This window comes from Dicentrarchus labrax, unplaced genomic scaffold (assembly GCF_905237075.1).
Source record: "Dicentrarchus labrax unplaced genomic scaffold, dlabrax2021, whole genome shotgun sequence".
Lineage (NCBI taxonomy): Eukaryota > Metazoa > Chordata > Actinopteri > Moronidae > Dicentrarchus > Dicentrarchus labrax.
In genome coordinates, this window is record NW_026136713.1 from 17229521 (window position 1) to 17251013 (window position 21493).

The 21493-nt window shown below is 40.6% G+C and overlaps 1 protein-coding gene and 2 long non-coding RNA genes across 4 annotated transcripts in view; 2 read left to right on the forward strand and 1 right to left on the reverse strand.

Annotated features, from left to right (window-relative positions):
* Positions 1 to 21493, forward strand: part of gpc3 (glypican 3) — a 103875-nt gene that overhangs the window by 19541 nt on the left and 62841 nt on the right. The window lies entirely within an intron of this gene.
* On the reverse strand, positions 2577 to 6836 carry LOC127374185 (uncharacterized). The gene is made up of 3 exons (XR_007887006.1): positions 6695 to 6836; positions 5367 to 5503; positions 2577 to 2788 (listed from the first exon to the last, which is right to left on the reverse strand). It is a non-coding gene; the product is annotated as an uncharacterized LOC127374185 (long non-coding RNA).
* Positions 13762 to 19570, forward strand: LOC127374184 (uncharacterized). The gene is made up of 2 exons (XR_007887005.1): positions 13762 to 13939; positions 16773 to 19570. It is a non-coding gene; the product is annotated as an uncharacterized LOC127374184 (long non-coding RNA).

Here is a 21493-nt window from a genome sequence, read left to right on the forward strand (position 1 = left end):
CGTGCCTCCGTCTTTTGATTTGACCGCACTCAAACCCAAAAACGCAACGCCTGTCTCTCTGCTGATAATATGTCAGCCAGTCTGCACCCCATGGGGTGGATATTTGCATATTATTTCAGCTGTGGCTCTGGAAATCTTCAATTGCAGAATTATCACCCCGGAAAGAAAAGAGCCAACTCTTTCAGACTCACACTTTGGGCTGTTCATATTAGTGCATTTCCAGCATTATTCCGAAACAAAGGCTGATTTCTCCACTGAGATTAGGAGTTGGTAAATTATGTTCACATTCATTCTGGAAAGACCTGTGGAGAGGAGGATTAGTTAGCTTTGCTTTTAAGCTTGTTTTAGAAATGAAGAAAAAAAAACACAAAATATCAAATAACCTTAAAAATGTGTGCATGCATTTTTTTTTTTTGTTATTCTATGTTGTGTCCTTGATTTTTTTTCTTATGAACAACATCTTAGTCGATGAAGAAATCCCTTCATGGAGTTTTTTTCAAGCAGTTGCATCTCCAAACATCCTCACCCTGTTATTTTCTTAAGCTTGAAGGCAGGAATGTGTGCTTTACTCTTCATAGACCACAAACAACACTTTGCTCCGACAGAGCTGCCTCATTAGATTCATTTATTCTCATTCAGTCTTTATAGAAAGACCCAAGTTTTGCTCCAGCTTTGGTGTCACCTCAGTGGAGTGTAATCAGCAGGGAGAAAGCTTGATTTCGGTTTGTCCCTACAATTCCTTCGCCTCCTACCCTGTCGTGTTCTTTACGCTGATGTGTCAAAAAAATTGTCATGAGTGGTTTCTAGGCACGGCATTGCTTTTCGTGTTTGAGCCACATTTTAATGATGTGCCCTGTTGCACGCCTCTCGAGCTATATTTCATCATAGAGGAAAAACAAACAGTGTGGAGTGAGGATCAAAGTGTCATTTGAAATGCTATCATCAAACGGAGCTGAGGGGACTGACAGCTCCTCCCAGCTCCAGCTGAGAGAAGGAGCCTTTGTTTCTTTCTACCGTCAAATGACTGGTGCATCAGCCGGGATGGAGAGGAGGGGAGAAGAGGAGAGAAAGGGCAAGGGAAGGAGAGGTAGGAGAGGAAACGAGATGGAAAAGGAAAGGAAAGAAGAGGAGAAGGAAAGGGTGAAGAGTGAAAGCAGCATATTGACATGAACACATCTCATACTGAGCAAATGAGCTCCTTTAAATGAATCACCCAGCATCTCCATACATCATTTCAGACTTTCCACCACTTAATGGATGATACAAATCTGCTTTTCAGAAATGCCCACAGTTCTATTTAATCAAGGCTGTTTCTGTGAGCTTAATCAATGCAAACGCAGGATCTCATTTGAAAAGCCACATCTATTAACAAGACGTGTTTTGTTAGTTCATATTAGCTCAAATGGAGGCTGTTCTTAGACGTCACTTTGTTTATATTTATCCTCACTTCAGGGCAGCCACATTCAGTATAAATCTAAAGCCTTTACAGCTGATGTGTTTTGGCTGCTAAAGTTCTCTCTCCCTTTTTACTCAAAGCTATCACTCCCTCAATCTGAAGTTATTTGAGTTCAGCTCTGTGGGGGCAACCCCAGCAAGACCTGAACATGTTTGCTTGTCAATCTTTTTCTTTGTGCACAACGTTTGGCAGGTTGTGGCATGGGACACCTGCTCCAGAATTAATCTTCAAGGTCTCGTTGTTTATGAAAAGCATCCCCCGCTTTGGCAAAGTGCACTCTGCAGTCGGTTCACTCACAGGTCTAAGTTGTTTGAACCTAATTCAGGTTGCAGTCTCATAATATCAGTGCAGAGTTTCCCTGAATAGGAAGATTATAAGACTGTCACAGCTCTGAGAAGCGACCCATTTATTTCTGCTCATCCTCTACACTTTCATAGTTCTTTTCACCTTGCGACCCCTCCAGCTTGCCCTCTTCCTCCTACTCCAACCAGGCACTTATAGTTCAAAGAGATGTATTTTTCATTTCATCCTATAAAATATTGAGGCGCTTATGCAACATGTGCTCAGCCATGCAGACATAACAACCTGTCAGGGCAGGGTGGAGCAGGGCAGAGGCGCTGATCTTACATCTTTCGGATCTCATGGCTTATTTACAACAATATAAATATGTAACAACAATTAACCAAATTTAACTTCCTCTGAAACAGGGCCACTGTCCTTGTTTGAAAAATAACCATATTAATTAATTTCACAGCTAAAATTTTTATGTTTACCCTTTTCTGACCTCAAAGTCACCTCTCGCTGTTATGAGAGTCTCTAAGTAGCAACGGTGGAAGTAGTGTGATGTTGTTGTAACATTGCAAAATGTGTGGCAGGAGACTGTAGTTCAACACTGGTTTCCTTTAACTTACAGTACGTTTTAATAACTTACACCAAACAGCCTTAGTTGCTCGAACTGACCTTGAACAGAAAACTGGAGTGAACCAGAATCTCCTGGTTCAAATTACTTCAAGAGTCTGCAACCATGCTAGCGGCTCAGTGAGGCTGTGCATTCTCACAATGACATGCTGACATGTGCAGCAGGTGAAGTTCTCCATGTTCCTGACAGTTGCTAATTAAGTACAGCTGAGACTAAAGACGACAGGAAGACGCACTTGATGAAAAGTTAAGGGATCCTTAAGCTGACTGTATTATTATAAATGGACGTAGTCTCTGTGACACATGCATAGGTTTCTGAAGAGCCGTTGTGAAGATCACTGCTCTGCCTGTCGCCATCTTGGTAGTCCTGACTCCGCCGGCTCTCGTCTAATTCAAAATGGAGCATGGGTGGAGCTGAGGAGGGTTAAATGAAGCCTGGTTAGAAAACAGCCACGTGATGGCACCCACCTGTCACTCAAAGCAGCCACACTCGTAATTATGCAGCTTTAAGCATTAATATAATTTGAACAGGTGAGTTGTATAAAAATGTACAGTTGTCATGAACTTGGAAATGAGCTATACAGACCAAAACCAATTTTTATAGGCCTATAACTCACCTGTTTGAATTATATCAAGGTTTAAAGTTAAACACTCATGACTCATTTTGGAAGATATATGGATATATATAAAAGATTATAATTTATCTTTATGCATGCTATTAAGTCATAGTGACACAAAATAACTAGATTAGACCTCAACTACCTTCTTTGCAAAGTTTTTCCCAACTAGGATCCAAACTTCTACAACCCACGAGCGGTCATGGGCAATTTTATGAATGGCATCAACCCAACTCATATTTGATTGGATAAGAATATGTATATGCCTTGTGTGTCATCTAAAATATTTGTTCAGGTTTGTTTCATTAACCCAGAGACACAGGGTTAAAACTTGTTTTTTTTTATTTTACTGTCTTCAAGGTTTGATGCTGATGTCATACTACTTACTATCCATTATTACATACTTTGATCTCACAGTAATTGTCAGGTTTTTACACCCACTTCTTAAAACAATGCCGCTGCCACTGCTCAGGCTGCAGCCGGAGGAGTAGTCTTTATTGAGGTGATTGACTCTAGGAATTATTGATGAAGCAGGACACCTTGTTCGCCCAGCTGGAGTGTGTGAGTAGGGCACTGTAGCCCAAGGGTGATCCAGGACTAACAGCCTAACGAAGGAAAGACACAGACGTGATGGAGGGAGCTGCTCCACGCTTCTCTGCCCGCGTGGCGTGACTGATGTGAGGAGAAATGTTTGGGTGGTGAGGAGTCTGCTCCGAGTCCCGGTGGAGCCTCATCAGTCGTGCACCTCTCTAACCCCTCCTCCCCATACATCCCTACATCTCCAACCACCCCGGCTGGACGGGAGGCTAAGTGGTGTGAAGCAGGGAGCTCTCCGACAAGCTCCATTACTCCTCCTCAGAAAATTCCCCTGGTCTGCCTGTCAGTGGAGAGGTGATGGGTTGGATGTTGGGGAGTGGTGGGTCGATCAAAGGAGGTAGAATAGAGTCTCGTTAGAGCTCCCTAATCAGAAATATACACGTTTTTTTTTCGCAACTTCATAATGGTGGTCGTAAAAGTAGTTAATTCTGCCTTGTTAGCTTGACTTTTTAGCATTCAGCTGGAGATCGGTTTGTCATTTTATATCCCCTGAGAGTGGTGGGAAGATGGGAGGTAAAAACACAGAGGAAGAACCATCATGGCTTACTCAGACGTTGTTAGTATCGATCCTCTCAGATTGAGCACCCTTTCATTTATAATTCATCTCTGTCTGATGGGCACAGATGGAGGTTGGAGAGGGTGGGGATCAACTGTGTTTTAGTATGTTTTCCTCGGCAATCTGAAATGTTTTCTTGTGATGGCACAGATATTAATGAGCCACAAGGGGGTTGTGTGTCAGCCTACAGGGAGGGCCTCTCTGTGGCCGGGTGTCCCTTGGTTGATCCCTGCCCTGTCAGGTCTGATGGGTGCTATAGGCAGCTCTGGCGGCCTCCACTGCGCTACAAGATGCCACTACGTCGGCTCCCTTCTGCAGCGTTGCAGCCCACTTCAGGGATTGTCAGTTTGAACAAGGCGAGTGGAGGGGATCGCTCCCTATTAATATTTGAGGAGCTCTCGTCGCTGCAGCTGTTTACTTAACAGAACACGCTCCGGGGCTCCCCTGAAGAGCGCGCCACAGAGGAGCTGACAGCACCACCCTGTCACTCACTCCTCTTGCCCTAAACCCAACCAACCCTCCCCCCACCGGTCTCTCATGGGTGCTGTAGTGCTACCTGTCTCTTTCCCCCAAGCTCTATCTCCCCCCTCATCCATCATAATCCCGTTGTGTTGCTTCCTAACTGTCAACCTCTGTAGCGACTGTCATTATTTTTCATTTGTACGGCCGTGTTAGCTGAGGTAAGTGCACACACTCCCACAGTGAATGATTTTGTTGTTTTGCCGTCTGCGTCTCCCTTTCAATTTGTAAACATATCTGTATCTGTGATCTGCTCCGTCAAGATCTCGCCGATGTGTCACAGCACTGGTTGTTTGTCACCTCAGAGCAGTCCAAGTGGATTAATGGCTGTTATGACCAAACTCTGTGCTACTCCTCCACTATTCTAAAAATGGTGACAAGCATTCACCCATGCAGGCCATTCCACTCCCAGCCTCATTTGCCCGATGTGTGTATCACTGCTCTGAAGTCAGACAGAGTTCAGGAGTTCATGCAGCTTTAATAAGTGAGAGCCCCCCCCCCTTTAATTTCTCACTGTCCTGTTTCTGCAGATATGGCAGTTCAATATTTAAGGAAATTCAAGCTTATTCATATTTTTTACTGAGAGTTCAAAGAGAAGATTGATACTACTCTCATTTGGGAACGGTAAATATTAAGCTACAGTTAGTTTCAGACCCAAATGCAAAAGGAGGAGTCAGGAAAATGGTTAAGGATGTATACTAACAACAATGGCAGAATCTGAAGTCTATGCTGGGGTTTCTCTGGAGCCAGCAGACGAGTGGGGCTGGTCGTGAATCTTGTAATCCAAACCAACGAGACAAAGGCTGAGCTGGACGTGGCGGGTTAGTTGTGTGGTGAAACCTAAGGCACAGGCAGAGCACGGAGTTGTAAATACAAAGCAAGGCAAAGCACAAAAAAACAACTGGCACACTGTCTGTGGTCTGGATGAACAAGCCGGGTTTAAATTCTGTACAGGTCTGAGGCATTGATTAGATGATCAGCTGCAGGTGAAAAGAGAGATTAATCAGACAGCCACGCCCAGCACAGACACACACGCAACACAGAGTGACAGACTGCGGACAGACGTGACACAAAAGGAGGGGGAAACAACGAGAAAACATAGGGAAGAGGGAGAGGCACGACGAACCGTGACAAGCTTAACATAAGGACTGGAACTGAAAGAACAGCTACCTGTACCAGCTCTGTCCAACGGTAATAAAATCCTCCTACCCGCACCTCTTAAGCTCACTAAAGCTTGGGACAAACCTGAAGATTAGCTGAAACCACACATACAGATTGTTTCCACCAACTTTAGACAGGAAAAGTCTGGCAGTCAGGAAAGAGCATAAACCTTACAACTGAGTAAATGTACTAGACAAGACACTGAACTACTGGTCAGTAGACGACCCAGCGAGAACGCCTGAACTGTTGCACGAAAACAAATGGCAACCAGCAGCTCGCACTGTTTAATGCAGTTTAATTCTGGCCAAAAGAGGAGGAAAAAACACAGTTTGGGTGAGATCCTGGATGGAGAGGCATGTAGGACTGTAGAGCTGGGAAGTCTTTATCAGTCCAACTGGCAACAACTGAATATGAAGACTTAAGATTGGTATCTTTTACGTATCACACACTATATGGTCTTGTCTGATAACTGTTAACAGTCTGGAACAGATCCTACAAGTCCCATCAGTTTTCACGCCACAAATCAGATTCATAATCAGCTCAGCAGTCGTAATGTGTGTCCCCACCTTCTTGTTTGTTTAATCCATAGAAAACCCTGAGTTGTATAAACCAGGCTTGGTTTTACTGTTAGTTATGTCCTTCTATACTATTTCTTGGTAGGGCCAGGCTAGCTGTTTCCCTGTCTCCAGTCTTTGTGCTACGTTAAGCTAAAAGGTTGCTATGTAGCTTCATATTTAACGTACAGATAAAGGAGTGGTATCCTCTCTTTGAATTCAAGCACATTTCAAAAAATGTTAATCCATTCCTTTAAGCAAAGGTCGCTGAGGATACGCACATGAATAAATAGAACTGAAAAAGACGAGATCGTACTTTTAGGTCAAGCGTTCTTTTTGTGTGTCCCTCCTTTTTTTATTCTTCTGCTACACATGCCCGCTATCCAGAGGCTTTCTGTTTCTCTCAGTTGAGCAGGATTTGTCACAGGTGTTAGCAGGAAGCTCCCGTTCCTATTATACTGCAGTCTTTCCTGTCCTGCTTTGAACCCCGCTTCATTTTGGCTTTCTCAGTATCGGGATGAGGCTTGATACACGTGAATAGATTGCATAATCCTAATGGTCGAAAACGTATCAGGTTGAGAGTTAAGACCTGTGTGTGTGTGTGTGTGTGTGTGTGTGTGTGTGTGTGTCTGTGTGTGTGAAACGCCCCATTAATTGAAAGAACAAGAGCTGCAGTTTTCCTGAGCCGGTGCAGATTTCCTCTCATGTTGAGCTTTGTTTTATGCAGCTTAATTTGCACACCTTATAACACGCTGGTAGCTCTTAGGTTGTGTTTTTGTTTGATGCCAAGCTTTTTTCTAAGTGGGCTTATTTGTTGTGCAAAACTGCACAGTCAAATGCACCAGGGAAAGTTTAGAGGCTGGTCACGTGTCTGTCTGTGTGCAGCTTCTGTAGGTCGTGTACAGGTCTGTTTGGTTTTCTGATGTTTTTCTACCTTTTTCTTCTTATTATTCAACGACAGGCACATGTGTATGTATGACACATTTTGGCACATAAAGCATTCATTTGCACCGGGGTAGGTAAAGGTTTGATGTTGGAAGACCAGAGCAAATTGGAAGCTAAAAGGGAAAGTGTTTTGTAAGCAAAGGTTGAGAAATGTGTGCTTTTAAAATGTGAAAAGTGAAATGAAGGACCTTGTAAGCTCTTTAAAATACTCGGTTATTATTAATTTTGTTAAAGGTGGAAGGACATTACCTTTTTCGGATGAATGAAGTCATTTATTTTCTGCTTATTTTTCTTTTCAGTTTTGGCTTGTAAAAGGTTTTTATAAGACTGACCACTTTGAACACGATAAAATATCTTCATAGTTTGAGCAAGGTATGCTTTTACATCTCGGACATTTAAAGGGGTAGACGCAGTGTTCGCGCAGGTTAAAAGGTAGAACGCACAACTTTGCTGTAACGACAAAATGGCAGCACTCTTATTCATGCATTTTTCAGAAGGGCATAGAGTTTTTTTTGTGAGCAGTTAGTAAAAATGAAACACACACACACACACACACTAGGAACTGTCCGAACCCTGATAAAAAACCCCAGGAGAGGTGTTGGGTTTAACCACGACATTTCAGAGCAAACTGTAGACAAGACCCAAGGGTGTGGTGGTGACTGGATCTCCTTACAACACTCAGTACAAGTACAGATGCCCTCATGAGGTTAAAAGGGTAAAAATTAGAGGAGTGTCTGTGCGGGCTAATGACCGACTCAAGGGAAAACGCGCTCGGTAGCAGATGCAGAGAGGAAAGTCAGGCAGGCTGGTGCTGAGATAGCTGGTTGAAAATGTACGAGGTAATGAACATGTGTTTTTCTGTCTTACAGTCTAAACTTTAAAGCTGGACTCAGCAATATTTTTGTTTTCAACAGTCAGTCAAATGAATGCATGCAATGTAAGCGGTGCCACTTTGTAGTACTGCCATCAAGCCTTTAGGTTGACTATAAAGACAAAAATGCAACCCCAAAGAATTTAAACTTTTAAAATTTCTTACGGGATAGCGTCTCTGGTCTGATTAACAAGACACAGTAATAATCTTTATTTAGTAATAATCTTTATTTATAGAGCACTTTTAAATCCAACATTACAAATTGCAAAAAATAAAATAAAACACGTTATAAAAACATAAATTTAAAGAGATTTTAAACCAGATAAAACCAGAAAAACATTTAGGAAATAAAAGATACTTCCGAAAACTAAAATTCAAGTAAAATCAGGAAAGATTCTCGGACAAAAGTCTGGTTTTAAGAAGGGACTTAAAAGTAATCACTGACTCAGCCAACCTGATTTTCTCAGACAGATTGACCAGTGTGTAGGATTTAGTGGCATTTAGTGGTGAAGGTTCAGATTGTGAATAACTATACCACTGGAGAAACTACGGCCAGTGTTTGGTTTGTCCGTTCCAGGTTACTGTAGCAACATGGTGGCTCAACATGGTGGACTCCATGGACGGCAACCTGCAGCATCTGTAGATAAAAACGGCTCATTTTACATTTATATTAACGAAAACATAATTCCTATATTCAGGTGATTATACACTAATGAAAAGATAGGTATGAATATTATATTCCATTTCTGCAAATTAATCCTCCTAAATGTTACACACTGGACCTTTTAAAGTGAAGGGAGTTGAGTTAGGAATTTAAATGTTTCTCCATGGCGCATTATGGTAATTTACTAAGAGAAGATAGCCAGTTTCAGTCCAGAAGTACGAAGTTAAACTAAAGCAGTTACAGAGACGTGTTTCGAACATTTATGTTGCTATTTATTCAGATCAAATGTCGATGTTAAACTGTAGTTTAATTTCAACAAACAAAAATGTTCATAGCCAAAGAACCTTGTGTTCTTTGCTGCGGGAAACGAGGATCTTTGTGTGACTGATTGTAGATATTGGCTCTGGCCAGCTATTCTTCTGTTCTTCTGTATTTCTTTGGTTCATCATGGTAGAAAGCTCCACTGTTCTTTGAAAAAATAATAGGCAGCCTTGGGAATGTACTGAAATAAAAGGAACAAGACAAGGCATGTCAGGAAATTACTTTCACTCTAAATTATTTTTTTTTAAAGAATTCACTTCTCTAAAGCAATGTCTGCTATTGACCGCTTCCCTTTGGGCCTTTTTCTTGAGTCTCCATGTCTGATGTAAAAAAAGAAAACACACAAACCAAATGAAATTCGAATGAATTGACTTTCCTTGTAAAGAAAGCACAATCAATAGCTGTGGCTGTCATTTGCGCGGCAGGAGAGTCTTTGACTGTCAATGTCATTTGAAAGTCTGCGCAGTTTGAATGACAGTGGGGACGCAGCTGCTTTGAGGCTCTCAGTGAGACACTGAAGTGAAGAACAGAGAAATTAAATCCACGGCACAGAGCTGCAGTCTGACTGACGATAGCTGTCACTTCGCCAGTGTGACGCTGAACGGAAAGTTTATCTGGATTACTGGTGAATATATGTTTGTATTGTAACATTATAGGTATTATGGGAGCATGATGGGAAATGAATGCTTGTTAATATGCATGTATGACAGCCCAGTGTGTTTCTTGCTCTTGTGGTTGTGGGTCTAATTATCAGGCCTCAGACAGAGCCAGAGGCCAACAGGTGTCTAGAAGAGGCTGCTCTGGATCAAAGCCAGTGAAAATAATTACACAACCCAACTCTCCCCTCTCTTAGATAAGACTAACTGCCTGCCGCTTCGCACTCGGACACGCTCCAACCGCAGACCACATATCCGCAGCCCTTTAACTTGGAGGCAAAATAGCACAATCAGTTACATTTATGCTGTGCGGTGCGAGGACGGCGTGCAGGCAGGCAGGCAGACGGATGGACACCCTTGTGCTTTGTGTTTGTGTGCACATATGTCTGGGCACACGCAGAGCGCTCAGGGGTGAGCGCAGGCAGACAGATGCAGAGTAACGCCACTCAGTTGAATATTTTATCTGTTCATCATTAACACGCAGTCAGGAAGCCAAGAGCAAACTTTAAAGGACAGACGCACACTCCACCAGTGCTCTGGCATTTTCATGGCCTCATTTCAAAGAGCCTCTTTGAAGTCTCTTAACTAACTACACCCGCCACATTTATCTTAAAACTACTGAATGACGATAAAACTGATCAGTTCATCAAAAAAGGAGCTTGATTTGATTTGATTCAACTCTACTGGACTCGGCCCACTGTAACGTGACTAACCTTGACTCTGTGTGATTAGATTTTTAGTCAAAAAGAGATATGCATGTTAAAAGATTTCTAACTGTGACCAGAAAATAGCACAAGTTCTGGAAAAGACAATTAATAAAATACCAGGTTATAATGTGAATGTATTCTAAGCTGAAGCTAATAAAACTTTGCTCTGGTAATAAATATAAGTACATCCATCAAAGATTGTGGAAAATAAAGACGGTAGGTTAATAAATCTGAGCTAAACCATCTATTCATTCAAAATAAAACCATTTAACCAACCTTTATGCACCACAATGCATTAACTGTTGCTAAAAAAAAAGCTTTCATCAATTCAATTTTTTTATCAATTAGCTATTAAGCACACATTTATTCATATGAAAGTGTTACAGGTTAACACTTCAGCTCAGCATAATAGTGCTTGAGTGATATTTTATATGTGGGCCCCACAGTTCCACACTGGGATACATGGCCTCTGGCAAGATGCAGAGTGGATGTGATGAATATGTAAACGGTGACATTTCTGCCTTTACATTATGATACTGGGATTCTGACTTTGGCTGCTGTCCTTGCAGAACAAAAATCCCCCACACTATGTCTGACTCTCTCCTCAATTTCCCGATAAGTATACAGTTAATCCTGGTTCACAAAAAGTAGATATGGAAAGCAGTTGTTGCCATTAACCTGGAGAATCAAAAGGGTGCAGGGGGTTACCAGGGCACTTAGAGGGTGTCAAGAAAAGCCCAGTATCCACACACAGTTTATTCCAGAGGCTGACCGATATGGGAGTTTTCCAGTCACTGAAACACCTGGAGATTGATTGACCAAATATCCTGGAGATAATCTATGTTGTCCTGAAATGTTTGTATTTGAGCCCATCACTCAGATTGCCTACAGACACCTATGGGTACGTATTTTGTTTGAAACTCGACCCGAGTTGGTAGCTGCGCAGTATGACACCTTAAAATGGGTTAACTCGACGTGAACCGGAACGGAAAACGTTTTAAACGCCCCCTAGACTTACAGCGATCTTTTCGGTGTCGTAATGAACGCGAGACACTTCACGTCATTAAAAAAGAAGCATAAAGGAGTTAAGTCAGTGCTAGGCCTACTGGTAAATTATATGACCGGAAGCAAGTGCTGTCCTGAATTGTCAAGCCAAAATCCTGTAAAATGTCCTGGAAAGCTCCTGGAAAATGATTTCTTAAAACGAGTGGGAACCCTGGTGATTATGCAAAAGAAGGCTCCTTTCTTAAACAAATACAGTTATGAACAAATACAGTTATTAAATAATTAAATCATTTAACATATAGGCTATATTGTCAACCAATTCTAGAAATTAACACTGAAAAAATAGATAAAATTGAAATAAGTAGCTAAACATCAGTGCTGTAAATCATTCAGTTTTCATATCAGTTAACACAAGACGCCAAAACCAATATGATACCGATATATCTGCAATAGGCCAGTATTGGCTCTGATATATTGGCTCTGTGTGTCTACACAGGACCTCCATCAGTCAGAGTATGCAACCAGACAAGTTCTGGTGTAGCTGTTAATTAAAAACAAAAGAACGGATTTCTTGGTCAACCTAACAGCTCGTTGCTGTCGTCATCGGTCCTAACAGGTAGTGGCACATTATCAAGGACAGATTATCTGTTGTTGTGAGCTTTCTAAATAATGTTACAATGGACATTTCTATGAAAAGAGAGAGAGAAAAGATTTCCTTAAACCTTAAGTTTGTATACAAAGTAGATTCAGGTGTTGAGAATAAATATGTTAAGTTTTTTTTTTTTTGTAACAAAAATCTAACTACTACTTTGTTCATCATTTGAAATGTTGCAAAGGATTTTTTGTAGCTTGGTTAATGCAGTTTTTTGTGTATCCAACGGCACATGATATATGAAAGGAATAGTTGCAGTATATAAAGCTCTGCTTCTGCAGTGAGGGCCTTTTGGACACCTTCATCTTTGGCAACAAAATGGATTGTTGTGAATGAAGCCTTGTGGTTCTCCCCTCCTCCTCTTTCTCTCCTTGTGGAGTTGTTTTGATGTTGGGAGTGGGTTGTTGGCCTGCTTGTGGCATCGCATAAAGTTAATCAAACTTGGTTATCACGAATTTGCTGTTAAATCTGGAGTGCTGAGGGGATAAGATAGGATAACTTTATTGATCCAACGCTGGAGATATTGGCTTGTTACAGCAGCTCAACATACAACACAACATACAACACAATAGATTAAAAATATAATAGAAATAGAAAATAAAGAGTTATATGTAAAGTATATACACCTTTTTACATACATATATGACTGATAGCACATTGCAGGTGCATAATTGTACAGATTATTGAAAATATATATATACAAAATTCTTAAAAGATCTAAAAATGTCCACAAAGATTACAGCAGGAGGTAGTGGCAGTAATAGTCCACTAAAGTAATCCTGTAAAGCCCCTTTGAGGGTAAAATTTGCGTAAAATAGGACAAAAAATTGTCTTTCTAACCTGAGTTCTGAGTACAGGTAGATTCCTCTGAACTTGTTGTCCTGCCGTTGAGTCACTGACTTAAATGTCTGGTTTGGATATGATAGGCAATTATAACTCCTGGTACTGGGTAGGATTTATGTGTCTGTAGGAGGTTGAGGGTTGGGTGGATAAGACTACATATGTCTTAACTTCTTCCATGTTCTGTAATAACTCTGTCTTTACACATTATCCTCTGAAGCCACTATGTGCTGTGTGACTATCTCAGATCCTTGTATTTTATATTGTTTAATATTAGTACTTTATGTATTTTGAATCAAAAATTGCTTATTAATAATGCACTTCTCCTCACATTGTAAGTGGCTTATTGACTGCACGGTTGGATGTTATTGTTTCAGCTTCCCTGAGTTAGCGCTGACCTGAGAAAGACAGATTTTACATTTTGTGCTCCACATACCTGGAACAAATTGGAGCATATGCTGAGCCTGATGTTGTGGGTGCAGTGGAAGAATTCAGAAATCTGATGAAAACCTGATGAACTCTGAACGTGAAGGTTTTAATCATTTGTAATGGATGTTTGAATCGACGCTAGAATATTTTGTTTCTGTCTTTTCCTCTTTAGGATTTAAACCCAAATCACTGTGTGTGTTTCTAAGTATTAGGTGTGTGTGCTCAGTCAGTTCCAGTGGCTTAAACTGGAACAGTGCAGCTCTCACCTCACATCTCTGATTTTACAGAGGGGCGGGGCTGTGTCATGGCGAGATCAGGCATCACTGGAGGCTCCCTGATCCGCTCGCGAGCCAGATTTCCTCCCTGGGGTCTGACTGCCAGGCTCAGCGCAGACTGTGTGACAGACAAACTGCCGTCTATGGCAGCCCACAGTGGACCACAGCAATAGGAAGAACAAAGCCCAATGGCAGGGTGTGTGTGTGTCCTCTCACATGTGTGTGTGTGTGTGTGTGTGTGTGTGTGTGTGTCTATATGCATATAGTCCAGACTCTGCTTGAGCTACTTAATACAGGCAGAAATGTGACGGGACCCCCCAGTGAGACCTGAACTTTCAGCCCTCGTGGCTCAGGCCCAGAGGCTGTCAGGGGCTACTCTTAAGTCTCTCTGCTCTGTGATCATATGATCACAGCTGGAAGAAGTTCTATCCCGTTTCTCCTCATGTGGAAGTATGCAGTTACCGTTATGAAATTTTATTCAAACGGATTTAAAAATACTGATTATTTTAAAATTCCACGTGTTCAAACTGAGCAGAGTGAAGTTGGTTCTTTTCTCGCTTAGATTACTGTAACTCGCTGTACACTTGCATCCCTCAGTGCTCTTTAACCCGCCTTCAGCTAGTGCAGAATGCGGCTGTTAGCTAACACACTGGGAGTCAGTCACACACCAGAACCAGTTCCTGTTATTCATTGGCTTCCAATAAAACACAGAATCAATTTCGCATGGCTCCCACATATATAACAGAGTTGTTGACCCCCTATTCCTGCTCCCGGCCGCTCCAATCTTCCAACCAAATCCATCATCAGATGTGATGATTGCATGATTTCTTTTAAGGGATTACTAAAAACTCCCTTTTATTGGTGAGCCTTCTTATAATTGCTCTGTTTGCTTTGATCCTTGTATTTACATGTGTGTTTGTAGCACTCTAACCTTGTTTTAAAAGACTAAAAAAATAAAAGCTATTATTATTATTAGTGACCAGGTCAGTAACAGGACCAGAGTCGAACCATGTCATACTATTTACTGCAAATGTCCCCCACTTTCCACATTATGCCTCTGAACTGCATTTTATTCCAACAGTATTTAATAGAATAAAATACCTACTTTAGTAAAAGTAAAATAGATTTCACTTAGAAATTACTAGAGTATAAAACATTACTGAGTTACAGCAACACCCCTGAATATGTAATACATAATACAAGTAATACAAAGTACCAATGCATGAATGTGAACATACTCCATTATAAGCAAAAGTCCTGTAGTCTTATCAGCAAAAAATACCAAAAGTAAAAGTACCGGCTCCCTAGACAAATTAATTGTTTTATGTTATTGTTGGATTATTAATACTAATGTAACAATGTGTTAGCAGCATTTTACTGTTACTGGTCAAAGTGGAGCTAGTTTTAACTAAAGATAAATCCTTTGGGTCGCAAGATGATTAATGGAAGATGAAAGAATGAAAAACAAAGTTCTGCTACATGAATCATTCTTGGTACTTTGCTTTAATCTTTGATTTTTTTTGTGAAATATTGGATAATTGTATTTTTTTTGGGTCTCAAACATAAATGAATCCATCTGAGACGTTTGGAAGGGAAATGTCTCTTTGATAGAAAAATCAAAAAATCATTTAACAAGGAAGGGAACATAATATTAGATTTTAAAAAAGCATCTTATAGGCTTCTTTGGAATATTACAGACCCAGGCTTATGCGTAACACAACATATAAGTTAACAGGAAGTGAAGGACATGTCAGTATAGAGCTTCAGAAAAATTCTCTGAAAGAAAAGAATGTGATGTTCACAGCTCAGCTATATAACATACTTCCAATAGAGATGTTAAGTTATGCTTCAATCCAATCACCAACTCAAATCCTGTTTTAATTAGACAAAAACACTATTTTAATGCAAAAATGTCTTCTTTTTTATGGATGTTTGGATTTTTACTTACTTTGATGACAGTAAACTACAAACACTGTGTGTCTTTGCACGTAAGTGTCCAGCTGATATATTTACTTCATGCATTATTTGGCATGTCTACTTGATTAAGTTTAGAATGACAACACAGAGCCGATGAGAGGCTCCTCATCCTCCCACAGCATCGCATCCTGTCTGTCAAAACACCGGGGGGCGACTGTGACACAGGAGACTGTCATTTTTTTTTTTAAAGAGCATATTGAGCAATATGTGAAGATATCATTTTTATGTCTTCCTTAATTTTTGACCTTCTGTAACTAACCCCTAAAAAAAATAGAGCTCCACCCAGAAAAAACACAGTGTGGTACTTTAATATAATCTTCTCATTGCAAAGCAAAACAAAATAAATGTAGGACATCAGAGGCTTCAGAATAGATGATCACAAATAACAGGATAATACATTGTTAACGACAAACACTATTATATAACACGAGAAAGCGACAGATGTAAATTATAACTTTCATATTCGTCTCATTGTTAAGTCGGTGTGAACGAATGCAACAGCTCAACCAGGCTGCCATGTGCAAATGATGGATGTGACTGTGTGTTAAGCTCAGCACATTTCTTGGCGCTCTCTGTGCGCCCTGGTGGTGCCGTTTCCTTTGATGATTCCTTAAAAAGTCAATCGACTGCCGTGTGAGACGAAGCCACGTATCAGAGAGAGGAGCAGTAAAAGTGCACATGGAGCTTTCCACTGTACACTTAGTGGACCGAATCTGCTGTGGCTGTTTCTTTAATGAATAGTTAATGTTAATGATTATTGCCTCTTTTACACTCTGATAGCGATGCTGATTTTGGCTTAGTCACAAAACTTTGCTCAGTCGCATAAAGTCATCAGAGGTGGGAAGTAACAAAGTGCAAATACTTACTGTTACTGTATTTGAGCAGTTTTTTTAGGTATCTGACTTCAATAAAACTCTTTATTTTACCCCCTACATTTTCACACATAAATGTCTGTACTGTCTACTCCATACAGTTTAAAATAAAAGCTTGTTACTTTAGTTTTAATGCATTTGGGGGGAATTATTGATTTTTTTTGTGTCTTCTTTTTGCAGCATTTGCACGCCTTCCCACCATGGACGTCATTTGGGGGGGGGACACAGGGGACATGTCCCCTGCACTTTTTCAAAAGGCCGTTTTTTTCCCCTGCATTTTTTACCGTCACGTCAAGCATTAGGACCAAGCAGAAAACGGCTGCTGAAGCTGAAGCCTGTTTCCCTTAGTTTAGACCCACCCACAAGCTCCTCGATTGGCTCTGCCGTTTCTTGTGTGATTGGCTGTCACTCCATCTTGCTTGCACACCGGTCTGCTAGTTGCCCAGGAGTCCTTATTAGTCTGCCACTGTAAATTGGGCGTTTGTTCTGCCTGGGTCACGTCAGCTAGAAGGATTGCAATATCAGAGGTTTCATTTACATTAACGTTTGAATCGGTGTCCATGTGCGTGCGTGCGTGCGTGTGTGTGTTACTACTTACACTGAATTATGGACATTTTATTAAATTTCTCCCCACCTGTGATATTCCTGCCAGTTTGACCTGCCCACCACTGGGTGGTGCTATGTAAATGAGGTCTGTTTACCATATATTCCAAAAATAAGTGTAAAATTGGTGGTACTGAGTTGGAGTGAAGTTGACTAACAAGGTGAAACACAGCTTTACAACCAGTCAAACCAAAAAGGGAACAGTAAACTTAAAAGTAGCAATAGAAAACTAGAAGAATTGCTAGAAAACACAGTGAACTGAAAGAGTTAGAGTTTTATTAAAAATACTTGTGTGTACGTGTCCCCCCCACCTCTGAAATCAAAATTCCGTCCTTGCTTCTCACAGTCAAGATCAGTGCATTTCACGCATTACAGACATAACAAGACAAAAATTAGTCAAAAGCTGTAACAAGACGAAACAAACAAGAGTGGGAGATTCAACCCTATTTGAAGTTTCAGATTTGTCCTTCAGAGAAAATAGAGAACCTTTTTACTTTTATACTTTTAGTATATTTCAGAGCCTGTACTTTTCACTTTTACTTGAATAAATAAGTTGATTCAGTACTTCTACTTTTACCAGAGTATCTGTACTTCTACTTGAGAAAAGAGTGTGTATAGTTTTGCCACTTCTAACACCTAAGTGCAAATTTAAAGGGCTAGTTTGGGTTTTTTGAATCAGGGTTGTATGAGGAAACCTGCAGTAGACAGAAGTCAGAGCGCCCCCAGTTTGGAGAAGCAGACTGGAGTCCTGGCAGGGAAGCAGAGCAATGCACTGCTGAATATTTTCCACCTTAAAATAATCTACGTCAGTTTTGCGAGACACTATATTAAGAACATTTTCACCTCTTTACCTCGCCTTGCTTATAGGAATACAGCAGTTATAGGTTGAGACAACGTAGCGTTTACAATGAGACGTATAAAAATACGTTTGGTATTCTGTCTGTTTTTTTTTACCCATTCAAAACAATCACCACAGTTTTACGCATACAAACATTTCAATCACCCTGCTGCCTTCAGTCACGACTGCTGACACATACTACAATACCTGTCAGAAGTGACATGTTTTTCAGCGTGTACCTGTATATTTATCTCTTTAGTATTCTACTGTAGAAGTGATATGTTTACAGTTTTATATTGTTTAACTTATAGCTTGCGAGGTGGAAGAAACTGACATAAACCATCCATAATCACAATTTATTATTATAAGATTATCCTTATTGCTTGTAAACTTATTTTATTTTTTATGTAAGTGACGCTATTCACTCACAGTAAGCACTAACTACCAGACCATCTTGTATTCCTTCTTCCCTGTTGTTGCAGTGAGATTTGTTAATGTGGAACATCTTAACGATCAGTGTTACGGGCGTAAATGTCCAAATATGTCATCCAATCATGAAACCATACAAGTCTCAGTCGTCTAATTCCTGTTTGGCTGTTTCTGTTCAGCCTGTTTATGTATTTGTTTGGATGATTGAATGCAGCCGTGATGTTTCTTTTGCACCGTCACATTTCATTTTCATTAATTCCTCCGTCTGTGTTCTGCTTCTTTGTCTGCCTCACTTTCATTTTTCCAATTCATTTTGTTTCTGTCTCGGTCTGTCACTCTCTATCTTCTTTTCTCACATCACTTCAGACACATATTTCAGAGAAAGCACTAAAACAGAATGCACAAATATTTCTCTCGTAATCTCAGACTCTTACAATCACTCTTTGTGAACTAGAACAGCTCATTTTCAGAACCACAAAGCGGACAATCAAAGATCTAACGCTGCTGATTTTGTAGATACAAAAACCCACAAAAAACTCCTCTCTTGCTAATCAGAGTTTCTGTAACTATAGGCAGATTCAATAGTTCTTTGTCAGTACGTGTGTCTTTTTGAAGGGCTTTATTTCTTGCTTTATTATGTCAGAGAGAGAAGAGACATCTGAAGAACACATATGCAATTGTCTGAATATAATGTGTTCATTCATACAGTATCAAACTTTAGCTTCATTTCTAGCAAGCAAGTCAGCATGTGATGCATCTTTACTTTGATCTCTATTTTCTCTATATTCTTAACTCCTGCCCCTTTTTGCTCTGTGCACCAATAACAGTTGAGCAAACCTAAGTCGACTTTCTTCTTTCCTGTAGATGTGCTATGTGCTAGCCTCGTCTATGTTGAAAAGACAGATTTTAAGTAGGTTAAAAGATGTTGCTGTAAAAGCGTAAAAGTCTTTACTGACACATTACATATAGTCACATGTGGCTAGTGGTAACAAAATGCTAGATAAATGGCTAGCTAACTTAATAGCTACATCAAGAGGAATTCACCTGATGTCAGATTGTCAATGTTAGCCTTATTACTGTGGTAACATTAAAGAGATTTGCTCTTGTTAATCCCTTGTGTGTTGATATCTGAATCAAGTACTGGAATGTCGGACTCCGCCACTAAAAGCTGGTATAAAGCGAGATAACTACAGAATGTAAATGCATTGAACAGTATCAAAAATGGGGTTTGAGTTCATGAAATGTCAAGGAATATAACTTTAAAGAGAAACTTGTATTAATACTTGTTTCACCTCTGGTCACAGTCAGAAATGTGCTCTGTCTTACTCTTAACCACATCCAACAGTGATCCCACAGGGTCCTGGAGTACACCTGTATACATCACTGCAGAAAGAAGTTACTGGAGCAAAAAACAAGAAATTTCAAGTGTTCAGTTCAGTTCAGTTTCTCTTCAAGTCAAGTATTGACACAGAAACTCACATCTTGTGTTGACACTGCTATTAAAACATTTACCCAGCCCAAGTCTTGAGCTCAGCTACCTGAACAGATTTGTTTCACAAATTAAGCCTTTACCATCCAAGATCCTTCAAGCTAAACGACATATATAAATCACCTTTAAGGCTGGATTTGTCCTGTAATTCTGCCCGACTGTCTTTTTTCTTCTAATCAATTATTTGTCTGCTTTTCATCCTCAAACTCTGTGTAATTCACTCACCTCTCACTTACTTCCTTTCACACCTTTGTGATTTCTTGTCCTCTGACTCGTCGAGCCCTTTCACCACCATCATATACATCCTCCTCTCTCTCTCTCTCTCTCTCTCTCTCTCTCTTCCTGTCTGGTGTCTTTTCATCTCTCTCCCTCCTTTCAGTCTTTTAATGTCAAAGACATTAAAGAGCTTTCCTGGAATGATAAATGTTTTATTAGGCCTCACTCTATTTTTTTGAAGGGTAAATACAAAGAGGAAGTGAAGGAAAAGTTCGTATCTCTGTCTCCCTCTTGACTTCATTTCCATATCTGTCAGGCTGCTCTCCCCTCCGCTGTGACCTCTCATCTCCACTCATCCCTCCTTGCCTCTCCTCTTTCATCCACTCTTTCCATTTCCCTCCCTGATCTTGCCATACTGGGAACCAGCAGCTACACTCTTGCTTCATAAAAGTCTGGTAATCTCCCCCGTAAAAATGAAAAAAAAGACTCCCATGATGGGGAAAATCCGTGGAGAAAACACCATTTCTCTCTTTTCACAGTTATAATACCGTTCACTGCAACAACAATTGTCCTCAATAGGTGGACAAGTATCTTTGATCAAATCTTCAAGCATCACCAACACATTTATGAGCCAGTGGGGGTTGCTGATTGGACTTAAAAAGAACCTAACTCCGCTATTGCTGAATCTTACATTTAGCCTCTAGGCTCGTAGATGATTGTATTTCCTGTGCTGTAATAGCTGTCTGTCCTCTGGGACTGTGTGTGTGCTCCCTGTCTCTGGAACCCCTCGGCTGTGCTGCTGATTGCTCCTCCTTTCTGAAAAAATGGGTCACGTTATGTGGGCTGCAGCACGACACCTACTTCTACCTGTATCCAGGGCAGCCGACTCGTAACGCTTGATGAAACCCGTCGCTGACTAAGAGTAACGGAGGAAAACACGGCGAGGGTTTTTAGCCATGCTAGCTGCGTGGCTCTGGGGATGGTAATGTCGGGCTGTTGATGGATCCACCACTTTGGTCCTGACTGAAATATCCAAACAACTACTATATTTATTGCCGTAACATTTTGTACCACTGATAGTATACAAGCTGCCTCTGGTGGTATGCGGAGGATTCTCTGAAAATATTTTGATTTAAAAACGTAAATTAGAATACTACAACGAATGAAAATTCTTGTTTGTTCTTAAAATGTGATGGCAAGATAGTAAGCGGAGGTAAAATTAAAAAAAACTGCAATTGTGGCTCCAAATGGGAACTATTAGGAAGAGAAGTGTAGATCAGGAGTAATCCTTTTCCACCAAATTACCTCTGGTTCTTGGACCTGTCA